The following is a 17387-nucleotide window of genomic DNA, read 5'->3' on the forward strand; positions in this document are numbered from 1 at the left end:
TTAAATTCATCCAAACACAGGGGAGCCAGACCACGAAACCTACAGTGGTAATATTTGCCTCTTTTGAATTACCAAAGCAAATCATAGAAAAAAAGCATCTTGAAAGCCTGGGGAATTGAGGCAGGCTATTATTTAGGAGAAAGATATCCACAGCTGTTAGCACAAAGAACCAATGCAGATTGGGGGTATGCAGCCACTCGGTCTGTCCTACGAGGAGCATCTGGGTACCCACAGATTGGAGAATCTGGCCAGGAACCAGCATGACAAGGAACAGTATCGCCTCTAGATTTACAGATCGAAATAAGGGAAGGTGAGGACTGGAGAAGGATAGCAGTGGCCCAACCCCTGAGAGACAGCCATCTACAAGATAATTGGGCCTGGCTGCCAACAGCACTAGCCCCCAGACTGCCACAAAAAGCCTGAATGACAACCCATCAATCATTCCTGACACACAGATCTTTAAGTATCTGCTCAAGGAATATAGGGGGTCTACAATCAAAACTGGAAGATGTAGAGATCACCAAATTCCTGGGTACCTTTGACATCATAATGTTGCAGTAAACATGGGCACCTACAAACTTTCCTTCAATTAGTTACAAAGAGTACAACTTTCCGGCGGTTAAACAAAACACGTTTGGAAGAGCAAAAGGAGGGCTGTCAATTTATATCAACACCAAGCTAGAGGCAAAATTATCGGGAGGGCAGCCAGGTGACCAGCCCTTCCTATAGTTCTGCTTAGACAATTGGGCAAAAAACATACAGGACCCCCTAATCCTGATCAATGCATATATTAACCCTAAAAAGAAAAAGTTGGAAGCTGATATCCTGCTAAAACATCTGCTCCAGATAATAAACACATACAATTTGGCCTACTGGTTAATGTCAGGAGATTTTAACCTTAATCTATTTCATGAACCAAGCGAGGACCATGTACAACTAGCGGTTCCATTACCCATTCAAAAATTACCTCAGAGGAGAAAGCAGGATAAAGTGGGCCTAAAGCTAATTAAGAGCTGTGAGCTAGCAGGCCGCTTCGCACTAAATTGGGGGCTCCCATCTGATATACCCCCGGCCTGGACAAGAGCCACTGAAAGGGCTGTCTCACATTTGGACTACACCCTGGTAAACTCCCTCCTATTCAGATTGGTGAGAGACTTTAGTATTCAAGCTCACACAGAAAGCGATCACAATCTGCAAATAATTACGATTTGGAGCCAGGAGCCTACCTAAGAAGAAGCAAAACTCCTTAATGGGAATCTTTGTGCTGAAAATTTAAAACAGTTAAAATGGAGTTTGTCTACGATCACAGCTCAAACTGAGGATGCTGTAGGGAAATTGGAAAAGATGGCCAATGACCCATTAAGAGTAGTTGCCACATGGGAATCATTAACTGAAGGCCTTGTAAAGCAACCCTCTGTGAATGGGAGGGCAAGGGGGCTCCCCTGGGACATAGAAAGACCATACTTATGCCACAGACAATACGAAGGAGGAAAGCGGAAGTAAGAAGCCTCTTGAGATTGGCACAGAGACATTCAAACAATTAACTAATCTTAGAAACCCTACGGCAAGAAAGGAAACTGCTAAAGAGGGCCATATGTTTTTTTAGACAAACAAATCAGGAAACATTATGGGCAAAACTTCATTATTGCATCAACATTGGCAAACTTGAGCCGGTTCTGGAGCCTGATCAATAATATCGAGAGAGGTCCCAGAGCTGCAAACAATGAAAATGTGATGGAGGAGGCATGGGTGGGATGTGTGAGAACCCACTTTAAAGAAAAAACTGTGACAGAGGCCAACATCTCCCTTTGAGAGGTAACCGAGATCAGTAGGGAACAGGAGGAGCCCATCGCATTCAGTCCTCTGGAAATAGCTAAGATAATAGAAAAATCATGCCAAGACTGTGCGCCTGGACCCAATTTCCTTCCTCAGGCTCTATTTAAAGAGCGGGCAGCAAAATGGGTGACCTTTTTTGCCATATTGTTCAATTATATTTTAACAACAGGTTTTGCTCCAGTTAGTTGGAAGGGTTTGATAATTCACCGTATTTACAAGGGAGGGAAGGCCTCCCTACCTTCCAACGCCGCTTAATTGCCCTTCTAGATGTAGACCTGAAATATTTCTCAATAGGCATCCTGCAGCATTTAGAACGGTGGGCCATGTATAAGGGGAGGCTCCCAATTAACCAAACAGGTTTTACAAAAAAACAGGGCACGCTGACAAACCTTATGGCTTTAAGCCTGGTAATAAATAGGGCAAGGGTCACAGGGACACCCCTTTATAAGTGTTTTGTGGATTTTAAGGCTGCATTTGATTGCATCCCTAGAGAGAAATTATGGTTAAAACTACAGAAGTGGGGGCTGCCGATGAATTTATTAAATGCTATCATCATGCTCTACTCTGACACTTTGGTTAAAATCACACTGGGTGACGGCTCGTTTTTATCTAGGCCCATCAAAACCACTGTTGGCCTGAAACAGGGTTGTGTATTAGCACCGCTTCTCTTTAATCTGTACACATCAGCATTGGATGAGCAGTTGGCCTACCCACCAAGCTTAGGGGGCCGTCAAGTGTACAGCCTACTCTACGCAGATGACCTGCTGTTGCTTAGCAATACCAGGGTAGGCTTACAGTAACTCTTGAACTGCCTAGGAGGTTATGCACTAGCCAACAACTTAGAAATTAACTATGGGAAGTCTAAAATAATCCCCCTTAACTGTAAACTGACCCATACCGTAAGTGGCTGTTAAATGGGCAGTACATTGAGGAGGTAGCGGTGTACACATATTTAGGGGTCAGATTAGACTCCAGGGGAACATTCTCAGTGCACAAAGAAGCAATAATAAAGAAGGCACAAGCTCCAAACCGGGCTTTTGGCACCCTGGCAAAATCCACCCTGGGGCAGCCCCTAAAACCAATGACCATGAAGATGCGAGCAAAAATATTGCCAACCCTTGCATATGGAATGGAAATAATGAGGGGGGGTGCAGGTAGCCATACTGGATAAGTTATTAGAGAAATCCTATAAGCAAGTCTTCCAGTTACCTGGGCATCTCCGGCCCAGGTCAGACTGGAGTTTTCCCTAACAAAGCAATCATTGGCAAGGTTAGCAGCTTTTGCGAACGGCTGCTATAAACTCTATTCCACGCCCATGGGGTCTTTAGCAAACCTAGTCTGGCAAGAAATCCCCATTGCAAGGGGTAACAATAATTTTAAGCCCCACTGGGAAAAAAGTTTATCCCGGCTTAAACAGTGATTTGTGGGATAGCACATTGTCAGCACTAGCCTTCAGAAAAGGAACTAACAAATCGGCTAAGATCTTAAGCCGACTAGAAGATATGGAGGTGCTATCAAACTGATCACATGGATGGCTAGTCCTTAATTCATATGTGCGGGATAAGGAGCCTCGGATCCTATCCACCACATTGACTTGGGAATCCGGGCTGGCCCTCCTACGGATGAGGTTTGATTTGTTAGCTGTATGTGACAGTGGAAGATTTTTAAATATTTGGACCAAATAGCTTTCCAAAAATTAAACAAATGAGGGCAATAATAAAGTAAATGGGTTGAAGTCCCATTTGAGACAGAATATGGCCAATACAGTGGAGAAACAGATAAATTAAATTTATAAATACATTCAGGGGTAATAATGGTTCTATTATAAATAAAAAATAGAGATTCTGTTATGTGTGTAGCATTAGAAGTGTTAAATATTTTGAGCCATATTTTATCCCAGTAACAAACAGAAATGATAAAAAGGTCATTTTCCCATAATATTTCTATAGGATTTTAGATTTGCACAGAAATTGGTGATAGTAACATTTTCTATATATAATTAGCTTTGGGAATAGAATTGTGATTAATATTATCCAACTGTGTCGAAGGTAGGAGTGGAACTGGGGTAGGAGGGAAATTTTGAGTGAATAAAAAGCACAGTATAACAGAAGATATTATTTCATATTCCTTAAAAAAAGAACTTAGCGCCTGATTTAGATCTTGACGGTGTCCGAGCCACATTGGTGGCAGGCCCGAAAAGACTGTCAAGTCGGTGGCGTTCTGTGCTCTGTATTTAGATGTATTTTGCCTGAGCCAAAGACTGCCACGACAAAGTCTACTCGGTCACGCAAGCTGCATCTGGCAGCCAACATGGTGGACTCCAGTGCTGACGAGTAGGTTCTCTGTCACCATCTTGACAGTAGGATCCTGCAGAGCCTCTTTAGATCACACATTCATGCTGGTGTTGTTTCAGCGGTGGGCCTATGACAACCGGAGTCCTCCGTGGGACCCATTGAGTATAGTACTAGTGCTGTTTCCATTAGTTGGATGCTAGTAGTCTACACCTGTTGTCTATTGAACAATTGTGAACGCCTGTAAAATACACTCTAAAACACACTCCTTTCCAGACCATGATCCTTTGCCAATCCACTGCAGAAGACCAGACAGCTGAATTTACAACACAGGAGGCAGATTTTTTCTGTGTTCCTCTCCCTCTGTGTTTTTTGTAAGTTTTTCTTTCTGACAGTATTCCTCATTTTTTGGGCACTAGATTTGTTTAGAAAAATTTCAAAATGGCAGGGAGGAGAAATCCCAATTTCACAAAGGGGGAGCTGTCTGTAGTGGTGAATTAACGAATTAGAGTAGAGCCACAATTGTTTGGAGCACAAATACAAAATACAATCGTACCTCAGAAAAGGTAAATGTAGTCCCGAATAGCTGACAGAGTGAATGATGTATCTAACAATCTGTGCACACAGGAGGAGATTAGGAAGAGGTGGAATGTTGACATAATTCGTAGTCTTGGGAATCCAAGATTTCCCTCAGTGTTATGTGGCATGCTAAATAGAAGTAGTAGCCACGCCCAATTGACTTGTCACTGTCCATATGATGACCAATGACAGTTTAAATATTAAGTTGAACCATTGTGTTTCAAATGTTTTGTACACTTCTAGTCCTTGGAATGGTCCAGAACTCCAATCTACTCACCACTAAGTTGGTTTAAATGGCTGCTACATGTAATGTACAATTCTAAAATACACTTTTGCATTTCAGGATATCCCTACAGTGTCATAATTCGAGTTGGCATCTGTGTAAATCTGCGTGCATGTGTAAAACAATAAATCACACAAAGGGCTAATCTATCAGTCTGTTTTTACTTTTTAGGTAGCCCCATTTGTAGGAAAAGCCACATTGATGGACAAACTAGACGTTAATTCCATATTCTCTGCATCTTCTCAGAACCAACACTGGGCCAGTAGACCACCATCTGCCACCCAACAGCTCCGCTCCTGACCAGGAGCAAGCCTTCAGTGAGGACTCCACTCCTGCAGGTCCAAATGATTGGAAGCCAGCTGGTCTATCTGGTCTGTCTGGCCAGACAGCTCCAGTGAGTCTCACTCGGCCCAAAGCTACACTTTCCACCCCAGCTGCAGCAACACCTCAGCCAATGGATATCTCCACTTCCTTTGTCCAAAGGAATATCACACCAGTCTTGTGCCTCCCAGTCCTGGCTGCTGTTTAGACAACACCAACAGCACCTCCAGTTCTTGCAATACTCAGGGGGACGGGACACACTGCCTCAGGGGACACAGAGCAGTGGCGGTAAGCATCATGGGAGGGAATCAGAGGGCCAGGAAAATAAAGACACTGGTGTCTTCATTTGCCAGACCACCATAGACCAAGTCTTGAGAGCAGTACAACAGTTCTAAGACATGATTGGTAACGTCGTTACTGAGCTCCAGGAGATCAAGGAGGTGCAGAGGGAGCTCATGTTGGAAATGCGTAATCACAATGACAAAATGTGCTCCCTGACTGTAGTGCTTTTTGACACCTTTTATCCTATGTGCGGGCTTTTCCCATAGCATCTGCCCCTGTCAGTGGTCCTTCTACATCTGGACAAAGTACACCACAGCCATCCACATACAGGGAGTACGGCCACAAAAGGCATCTGCTCTTACCACCCCAGTCCCTGCACCTGTGCCCACCTCCTCCCTGGAAGGGATGGTCACCTAGACAACCATCAAAGGATGGCAAGACCCCGACCATCACCTCCAAGAGACGGAGATCCTAATTACCTCCACTGTGTGTCTACTATTCACTCTGTGGACTATTTCAGGGACCCATTTTCCTTTTTGTGAGGACAGTTGTATTTTGTTAATTGGACTCCAAACAGTTTTTGACTCTACTACTATACTTTCATCCACCATGATAGACTGTTCAGTTCATTTTTCTCATTATTTGATACACTTTTGTGATCCTTTGTGTAATGCAAATAAATTATTTGGGCACAATTTATAAGACTGTTCTTGCATTTATTGTGGCATTTCATTTCTCATATCTGTCCTTTTGTCAAATCTTTTGAACACGTATTTGCAAAGCACAATTAGAAATGAGAAAGAGGTGATATGCTACCCATTTCATTCAAACAAAACAAAGCAAAATCTAAATGTATTGGTAACATACATGTATAGGTAAGAAGTCTTAGACAAAATCAGAGCTGAGCTTCACAAACCATGCACAACCCCAATAGTCTGTGCCTTTCAAGTGTGGATGCTCCACGACCTTGACACAATGGAAGAAAGGAAATATTGTATTGGAGCAAAAAAAATACATCAGCTATACTTGATGCACAACCTCAGCTGGAGCCATACATCCTGCCATCGCAATAGGAGTCCCTCATCAATAACACCAAGAGCCTATAAAATGGCAATAAAACAGTTTTAGGCCACATGACCATTACATGACATTGTGGCAGTATCTGGTGCACTGCCACAGCTAACATTCATATATTAAAGTTCTATCAATTATGAAGAGCCACATCAACAGCTACCTCCACTGAACACAAATTGAACATTTAGCCAATGTGAAGGAAGAACAGCATGCAATGGCTTGACATACATATGTGGTTTGAGCAAGTTAAGTGGCACAAATTGCCTTGATGGCACTATCATACAGAAAAGAAGTCCAATCCAATCACCTGAACTTCCATTCTATCACAATGCAAGTTGTCTCTGCACAAGATCTGTTCATCCCAAGTGGGAGTCTGTCCCAGGATCAACGTATGTTCACTTTGTACTTTCCAACAGCAACATATCAATGCAAATGTCACAGCTTTGAAAGCTTTGAAATGGCCAAATGAATATGACATGGGGAAGATCCCTGAAACAGAATAACAAGGGATAATTCATGATTTCACATATTATAGTTTACTCAAATTACAAGTTAGGAGGGCACACATACATACAGAAGCAAATTTAATCTATGCCAATAACCACAGTCGTGAATGTTGGGAAACTCTCATCCATTCACATCTTCGCCTTGGACATTCCTAAACTGACCATTCTTATCAAATTACCATTGGTATGTTCGCTTTGTCACTAGTTGTTGTGACATAGGAGGTTATAATATATAAAGGCAAACTTACACTCAAGTGAAGTAGTGGCCATTCACATCTTAACATAAGTCAACTCCTTCTTCACCACTGCCTCCTCATTGGGCGTTTCAACATCCTCACTCAGTGGCTCTTCACGGTTCCATCTTCTGTGACTATTGGGATGTTCCATTGCAAGACGATGTTGGGTGAGCATGCAGCAGGCAACCATGAATTAGCACACCTTATCTGGTGAGTAGAGGAAGGCTCCAATGGTGTTTAGGCACGTAAACCTGGCCTTGAGGAACCCGAATGCCCACTCCACTGTCCTCTGTGTTCTTCCACAGGCCTCACTGAAGCAGACTTCCCCTGGCATTGTCAGATTCCTCAGCAATGCTAACAACCATGGTCTGGTAGGATAAGCTGAGTCTCCTACATGGAAGCAACATATCAATAGATTAATATCATATCAAGTCATTGTACCTTCCTAAACTTGAATTCAAGCAAATTATCCTTGAGGCAAGTCAAATAAACTTTATTCAGCTGAAGGCCATCAAAAGCATAGCACAAAAATAAAATATACTGCAAGACTAAAAGATACAATCCACTAAAATCAATTAAAAAGCAGATTATCACAAAGACACCAAACACATATCAAGGGAGCCTAAAGTGAATAAGTCAACCTCAAATTAAATAATACATTATATTGCATATCTCTTCTAAATATGGAAGGCTGCTGTTATGAGATTTAGTAAGGAGTAACACAACTCCCATGAGCCTAGGGACGTCAGGTATATTAGCTCTTCTCTGTGAAATCTCAGACTTGATGCACGCAGTAGTGGGACCAGAAAAGAGCATCCCAACTCCAGATACAAGGTGCAAAATAAAATAAGATTACTGGTGCTTTGTACCAAAAAGCCATCACAAGGCTTGAGATCCCGACTCCAGACCCCTTTTGTGGGAAAAGTAAACTTAAAATGCAGGGTTTCAGCCCTAAATCCACCCCAGGTATGGCTCCATCACACAAGCTGCCTTAACAATGGAAACTTTCGCTGATTGTAAGAGTGTATTTCAACGACAGTCTAAATAGCAAAGTTTAACACATTGATTATTCTCAAGTCATATTATACTTACCAAAAAGTCAGGCCCTCTCTTCGGTCCAAGTTGTGATGTCTAAAGGTATGGTGTTGTTTAGTAGTACAAATGAATCATGTGTTGACCCAGGAAAGTGGCACACACACATGAGATGTATAAATCTGGTAAGCAGACAACTTGCACATTGATGGAATGGAACTTCTTCTGATTGTGGTAGATCTGTACACCTGTGTATGGTGGCACCAAGACAATATGTGTGTCATCTATTGCTCCAACTACATGTAGTCCACCCTAAACATAAAATTCTCCCTTCACTATAGTCAAATCCTATTGTCGTGGGAAGCCAGTTGTAGCTGTTGATGGGCCTCATCAAGGAAGCAAGGGCTTCTTGTAGCACACCACTGAAAAAAGATGGGTGGGATATGCCCCCAGATACTGCCACAGTGTATTAGAAAGAGCCAGTGGCCACACAATGAAGTGCTGCTGTTGTTTTCCTAATGTGAGACAGGGGATCAGACTCCAACTGCTGACACAAATCCAGGATAGCTTGCCTATTTAGTCTACAATCCCTATTGCATCCCTTTCCTCCACAGTGGCAAGGTCTGGAAATGGCCGGAAGACCTGAGGCCATCGTCTCCTACCCATGCCTGGGTTTAAAAGTCTGCATGTATGGAAAACAAAATAGCCTAAAAGGTTTCACCATACTTTGAACATCACCACACATCTTACGTCTTGGTAACATTAGGAATATCATTGTGTAATACATGTACGCACATTGTTAACAAATGTTTGGAACTTCAAAACTATATTTTCATTTTCTTTTTTCTTTCTTTAATTATGTACAAATAATTAAATGTATTTGCACATGTTTGTTTAAAAAAATACAATCAACTGAGGTATGACTTCCCCTGGAGCACTATCAATGTCAAACACAGTCACAGGTAATTTTTTGTGTCATATCTTGCCAAGAACAGTGCTGTTCATTTCTGATCTCCATTTTGAGTGCTGGTGACGCAATAACAATTTAAAAATGCACAGCTTCACACTCTAAAATGGAGGATGCCTGACTTTTCCGTCAGGGCATTTGCTACCCGATGGCCGTCGGTGGAAGTTGCCCACGTAGTAGGTGGTACCCTCCATGACAGACCCTGCCATTAACTAACATGTGTGACAGCTACACACGAAAACCAATGGCTATGTCCATTTCCACCACGGATAGCATCCGTCGTGGCTTTTAGAATTTTTGAAAAAAGGTTGGTAGTCTCCTAACACTGCTGCCAACAAGACCTCTTCATTTCTTGCTGCTGTCAGCAACCTCTGGGAGCCAGGATGCAGGCGAAGCAGGTGACAGGACCCCGGCCTTCAGCACCGAGGAGCTGGAGGGCCTGTCCCTATACAGCCAGCTCCATGGGCCCCAAGAGGAGCAGGTACATGTCTTTTAGGGAAATGTTTGACTAATCAACTGGTTCATTTTTTGTCTGCAGCTTAATTTGGCCTCTTGAGTTCATGGGGAAAGTGTTGGGATTGAAGTGTAGTGAACTGAATGATTTAGCTGGGTACAAAATGTTGTTTGCCACTGTTAGAAACGTCTGTGCTCGGAAATGTAAAGTCACCTGAAAGGATAAGCTGTAATATCTGTCCATGTAACTCATGATTCCAGTTTCACCAAACAAACTGCAGACGTCTTGCTACCAGTGACCAGTAGACAGTGTACCAGTTGTATGAGTGACAACATAAAGCAAATATCAAATTGATAGTGATGTTAAATGGAAGAAATAGTTTTAAAGGAATAGAGTTGTCTGATACTGGCCTGTCAAGTGGGATTACAGCCCATATTGTGGAATTGGATGCTCAGTGTGGTTTCATACATGCTGCGGGGTCACATATAGGGAAAGTTATTCCCTGTGCTGCAAGTTCAAATGCCACAGGGTCTCAGCCATCCACACAAGTATGTCCCATTCCTACACACACTGGTTCAGACATCCCGCAAATCCCTGCTCTCGCTGACACATAGCTGCCGTTCCATACTGCCCTTAGTCACATGATGTGATGCAAACCATGGGTTCTAACTCTTAGGAGTTTAGGCATGAAGCCAATGGAGTTGTGGTGGGGTTATGTGCAAGGATAGTACAGGTTGTTTAGCCTTTAGCAGCTCATATTGATTGCGAGTAATCAGGAGTGGGTCTCACAACAGGAAATATTTCACAATCCTGGCCTAGATGATGTTTTGTGCCTGACTTGGTATCATGAGGAGATAGAAAGTATCGAGGGTGCTCAAATGATTACAGAAAATCAATATTTTCTAGAAACCGCTAAGTGTTTTAGGAAAAGATGTGGTTACTGTTTAGTTAATGCATGGAAGCAATGTAACAGTTATGTGTAACAGCACTATAGACGAACCAAATCACTCTAAACTTCTCTTCTTGTTCTTATCTATTATCCATACATGTCAATGCCCATCAAAAAAGGGAATTATGGAAAGCCATCACTAAGAAAGTGCGAACCTTGGGGGTTCATAAGTGGCGCACCCTGCATTGTTGAAAGGGGAGGGAGGACCTGCAACACTCAGCGTAGAAAGCTGCAGAAGGCCAGCTTGGGCAGTCCTCCCAATGATCTAAATGGGTCCGCTACACCCTGACTCCCCCCAATGGCCCGTATCCTTGTGGTGGCCTACTCGGACCTTGATAGGCAGTTGAGGGCCCAACAGCAGCACGAAGAGGGTAAGCTATTGTCTGTAGCTATTTTTGTTGTTTAACCTTTTTAACTTCCAGCAATTGTGTATGGCATTAACATGAAGCTTGACACACGTTCAACACATATGAGGATTTCTGGAGGTGTAAGTTGATCAGACAGTGTCTGATGCTGTGCCTTGTGTATTGCTTTATCAGGGGAGTGGAAGTCCTATAGCCTGATGCCCAGGACATATTATTTGGGGTCAAAGCCACAAGTTTTCAGATGTATTTTGTCCTTGGGACAAGTAGGCCTAACCCTTTGCAGCACAAAATCTTTGACTGCCAATATATAGTACCACATTATGGAGGAGGGAAGGGAATTGTCTGCATTGAGGTAACCTTTATGTGCACATATTAATGCTGATCGAACTTGTATTTATGGTTCACTAATGCAAAGCTTTTATTCGTTGGGTCTACGCTCTAAATAAATGTTGCAAGCTCGGATTGCACTACTGACAGCGGTTCCAGAAAAAAAATGTGTACACACTTTTGAAAAGTTTAACAATATAAGGCAATGTATAACACTCACAGAGTGCTCTCTGATTAGATGTGAATATTTGCAGAAGCTTAAAAGCAAGATTTATGATTCTTTGCTTTCAAAATAAATTGTTCACAAAAAAATGCAGCTGGAAAAAAAAGGTTTTGTTAAACTATTGTGACATTTTAGGCACCATTTTTTTGAAGCATCATTTAGTAATGTTGATGTATGCTAGTATTTCCCAAAAATATTCATAATGGAAGGTCAGTGTAACCAGTTTCAACAAGATTATGGGAAACATGAAACATAAACAAGCATTGGCAAAGCCAATAATTCCAACATTGGAGGTCAGTCTTTTGCTTTTGTCAATGTGTATCTGGTTTTGAAATAGCTTTTGAAAAATGTTATTGTTGTGGGAGATGCTGGGCCCTCACTATTGAAACAAACACTGGAAACAAGCAAAAATCTAACAAAAGCACACATTGCCACAGTAGTTCCTGGCATTGGACAAAACTATGTTGTGTGCCAATATGTTCCTTGTGAAAGAGCAGATTGTGATCATTCACATTGAAGCAAGCCAAAAGAGAGATATAATTTTAACAAAAACAAAAGGTCTTGATTAATGCCAGACCTAACTTGGGGCCCAGTGCTTAAAGACAGTCACAAAAGTGCATCCATGGCATTTGTCTTTGCATAAGTGCAGATTTACATATTTCATGAATTCACAAGAATTTAAAGAAATATATCAGAAAATTGCACTCCTAGAAAACATTTGTGAACTGTACTTTAGCACAAGCAAATATGCATGTATGGATTTGCTCATGCCAAAGTCTGGTGAGTGTTTGCAAGTTCATTTTCCCTCCAACCACTTTTTTCACAGCCCTAGAAGAAGGTTTATTTCTGCCCCTTGTCAGGAGTAAATTTCTAACCTTTTTCAGTATGGGGAAAGATCAGAGAAGAGCCGAAGAAACCCTTCAAACATGCAAGTTAGTACGTGTACACAGACTCAAAAGGACATTCCAACCCTGTAACTACCGCTTAGTGCTACCTCTAGCCCCAGTACTTATATCTGCAGAAAGGTGGCAAAATAAGTAAATTGCTAGTATTCAAGCCCTTCTATAGTACAGTCCCTGGTATAATCGGAAAGGCTTTTATCAAAGCACTTATATAATAAGATTGCTGTTATAATTTGTCGCTGCACTACATGGAACCAAAGGGACAAGAAGATTTCTTTAGTGGATAAGTAGATTTATGAAGCAACCTGTCCCATCGACAAGTAGATATTTTATTAAATTCCAATTCCACACCTCTGTTTATGCTAAAGGTTGCCACTAGATTCCTCACCACAAGCCAAGTACTGTTTTGAGCAGACATATGGCTGCATTCGAACAAAGGGGTACCTGCATTTTCTCAAAGTAATGAGGGACAGCTGGACCAAACATGCCCCATTTTATGATTGGGCCAGGTGTGGTGCTCCTTCTCATCTTTGAATAGGTAATGTAGGCCCTATTACTGATGACATGGCAAACTGTGCAGTTATGATGCAGTTGATATTGTAGACTTGACATTGTTAAGTTGGTGCTATGACCATATGATAATAATCATCTGCTCCAAAAGGACTAGAAACATGTGTACAGTGACCTAATTCTGTATATGGAACATTTCTGAAACCTGTTTGTACAGCTTATTTTTTGTCAGTTCATGTGGACATTTGCAGGTAGGCATGATGCCTTAGTCCTTCACAAATTATAAGTAAATCAGTCTGTGTGAAAAAATTTGAAACTGTCTGCCAAACTGTATTGATTGCAACAGACAGGAATGTGTCCACATCGGTGAGAGAGTTACACATCACCCAAACAACATTTTGGTGTCCTTAGTTTTGTCCAGATGAGATATCAATGATGGTGACAAATGTGATATTTGAAGGGACATTTGCAGATAGAAGGTTACATCACATGGATGTTGTGGCATCCCATCTTGGGAAGTCAATTTTTAGCCCAACACATGGCTGTTTTGGAAATGTGAATATATTTTAGCATTGTACTGCAATGGGTTGGAAAAGCCTCAAGGCCTATGTGTACTGTTTACTCATGCTGTTTAATCTCTTTTTCATTGACTGCAGCCACATCTATGGGGAGGAAGCTGGCCACTGGGGCTCAGGTGTGGACACCATGGACATTGAGGGAGCCATAGAGGATGAGGGACCGGCAAGGGGGCCACAAGCGACTCTTCATCTTCATCAGAGGCCTCCAATGAAGACCAGCCCCTAGTGGTGGCAGTCCCTGGAGCAACTGTTGCACCTACGCTGTCGTTCACCACCCTCGTTCCAATCTCCAACCTCTCTCTTGCTCCCCCCAGGTGGCAGTAGCCACCCCCTAAAAGGGGTGGCATCTCCTTTGCTGCAGGCACCCCCCCTGCCATGGTGTCCCAATCTGTGCTCAATCAGGAGGCTGCAAATCCTTTAAGGGCTATCGCTGTAGGCCAGACCTCATTACTGAATGCCATCCAGGGGCTGGCCGACCAGAATGCCCAGATGCTGGCTTCCCTGGATGGCAATCACAGTGTCCCATCTGGCCTATAGTGGTCATTCCAGGGTCTGGCCTCCTCTTTGAGTGCAAACTCTCACCCACCACAACCTTGTGCCCAGACTCCCACCCCTTCCCCATCCAAAATCCCTCAACCCAGCCATCTCCCAAGTACACTCAAACATTTGCACACACCCACTACAATGACAACAAGCAGCACATTCTCAGACCGACATAGCAAGAACCACAGACACACACATGCAGATACCAGACACCCCACCACCACTAATAGCCTACCCACAGAAACCACAACACAAAAACACACACACATTCACCATCAGCACACCAGCAGACACCACACCCACCATAGCAGACATCCACACTTACCACCAGCCCACCCACAGACACCACACCCACCACTACACCAACACCCATGCCACCCGCAGACATCAACCCCACACCAACACCTGCACACACCACCAGCACACCCACAGATACCACAACACACACACCCTCCAAAACAGACACATCCAGACACCCACATACTGAACACAAACACCCACACTCATCCACCCAACAGACACCCAACAAGAAACACAAAGCAAAACATGTAGCACATACACTAGGCACTCAGGTGCCCACAACATCTACAGGAACATGCACATCAGACCCTTCTACTCCCTCTGCCTCCGAACCTGAGCTCCCTGCCAACCGCCCCACCCATTTTCCCAATGAAGACCTTCTTTTTCCCTGTCACTTATCCTTTCCACAACCTACACCATCCCTCCCAAATGTACATCTACCCCTCCCAAACATGTTTCCACCCCTTCCACATCCCAAACCACCCCTTCCATATCCCAAAACACCCCCTTCCCATTTCTAACATACCCCTACCAAACCCACCTTTCCCAAACCAAAGGCCCACCCCCTCCAGTAAAATCATTGAGGTTCCTGTCATCTCCCCCATAGGTGCCCCTCCCATTGGAGGTTTATTTTGGCAGTGACATTAGGAGGCAAGTTGGGGTCATGTCACCCATAGTATGGACCAATGGCCTAGTGTCTTTGTTTCTTAGTTGTATTATTTCATTTACGCCTGATAGAGTTATCTCATTCAGATAAAATATGGTTATTTCGAAAATACCTTTGTCCTGGCCTTATGTTATGATTGTTACTAATTGCTTGCTGATGATATTATTTATGCTAATGTGTGTGCCATGCACTTATTTTCATTTGTGACAGTGACAAGCACAGGTTGTATCTTTTTTAGAATTTTATAATGCATACATTAGTGTTGTACATTTGTGAAGGACATGTCAACTTTACTGGACATTTACACCAATAGTATATGTGTTTCTGTTATTGTGACTGGAGAATACATGTGTGTTATTTTGTACATGATTTGTCAATGATATGCACATATGCATTACACAGGGCACGTAGCACGTTACATTTAAGTGACATATAATGTTTGTCATATATTGCACACACCAAGTGAACATTCAGCCTTCATGCATCTCTGCCATGTTTGCATTTTAGAGGTAAGATTGGCAGTACATTCTTTGTAGACCCACTTATAGCAAGTTGTAGTGGAATTGCTACATTATCATGGGATTGAGTAGCTCCTATTAGGCATACTGTTTATGTTTATGACAAGGAATGTATTGAGAAGTGATTGCACACCTATATGGACACATTTCTATTTATAATTGCTGTGACTTTTTGTGTAGGTGTCAATTGGCATGAAGGCAGTTTGTACCAGATTGGAGTGTGCTACTAAAATCTTGGGGTATGTTATTATACATTTTTCTAAGTACAACATTACACACATATGCATTGTGCATCATTATGGTGTTGTTTGCAAAACATATTTTACACATGACAAGACTAGCGCTACTGTACAGAAACTAGTCTGAGGATAACAGGTCTGACTGTGACTTACCTTTTGTTCCGACAACAACGGGGTTGATTTCCATCTTGGTCCAGAAGCAGCAGCAATGGCAGGACTGGTATGACTAGGTTCATGGTGGCAGAAAATGAGAACACTTGGATAAAAGTGAGTTTTGACCTTTTATCCCGCCAAATTGCCAACTCAGGTGTGTTTATGGGAATGCACATCCTGATTGACTCAGCGGGAAAATGGGCTTGCGTCTGGCTGCCATCCGCTTTTGCCTACTGTGCCATTGATGCAGGTGGTTATTCTTAGTAGTGATGGTGGACTGTCAGCAGTTTTTCACCTATGCTTTAGCTAACATTTAAATAGGGTGGGTGAACCATCATGGAAGCAGGCGGGTTCTCAGACAGAAAACTGACAGCAGGATTGTTACTGCCAAGATCCAAATCAGGCCCATAGTAAGTTGTATTGTGTTTGTAGTTAGAAGAAAGGAAGAACAGAGTTATCCTTTACAAGTTGGCAGACAAAACGAATACCCTTCCCTTTCCAGTGTTTAAAATAAAAATATTTATGGCAAAATTTGAGGAACTTATTGTACCAGATTCAGGAGGTTAGAAAGCATTGTTGAAAATCAAAATCAGCTTAAAAACCTGTATGAAATACATGATGGGAGAATTTTAAAATGGCTTTTTGGAAATAAAAGTACGTTTAGACATATAGATCACATCTTTGAAACATCTTTCAATGAGGAGAGTTCAAATGCAATCCATTGAGGTATGAGAGAGTCTTAAAAGTCATTGATTTAGGCATAAAATTGTTGAATTAAAAAAGTGGAATGATGTAGCTTAAAGTCAGGGAATCGGACCCACCTTCATTCTTTGGGCATTTAAGTTTAGACAGGGCAATGCATGAAGGTTTGTTCATCATTTTGAGGGTTTCTAATCTGTCCCACCATGATAAATGTAGCAGAGAGCAGGATGAGAGTAACTTTTGTAGTTTGAGTTTTAAAATAATAAAATTATGGCTAATTCTGTAGGAAATAGTAGAAGAAAACCACACACCAAGGAATTGAATTCTGGAAGGGCACCATATAAAGTTATTGGTCTAAAACATTTACTGATAACGCAAGTGATTTAATGGTAAAACTTCAGTTTTGTAAAAGTTGAGTTTATGTCCAGAAACATTAGAATATAAATTGATCTCTTGTAAGAAAGGATCTAACGAGGACAATGGATTGGACATGTAGATAAGAACATCATCAGCAGAAGTCGATAGCTGAGTCTCAAGTGAACTGTATTTA

Source organism: Pleurodeles waltl, chromosome 5, assembly GCF_031143425.1.
Source record: "Pleurodeles waltl isolate 20211129_DDA chromosome 5, aPleWal1.hap1.20221129, whole genome shotgun sequence".
NCBI classification, from domain to species: domain Eukaryota; kingdom Metazoa; phylum Chordata; class Amphibia; order Caudata; family Salamandridae; genus Pleurodeles; species Pleurodeles waltl.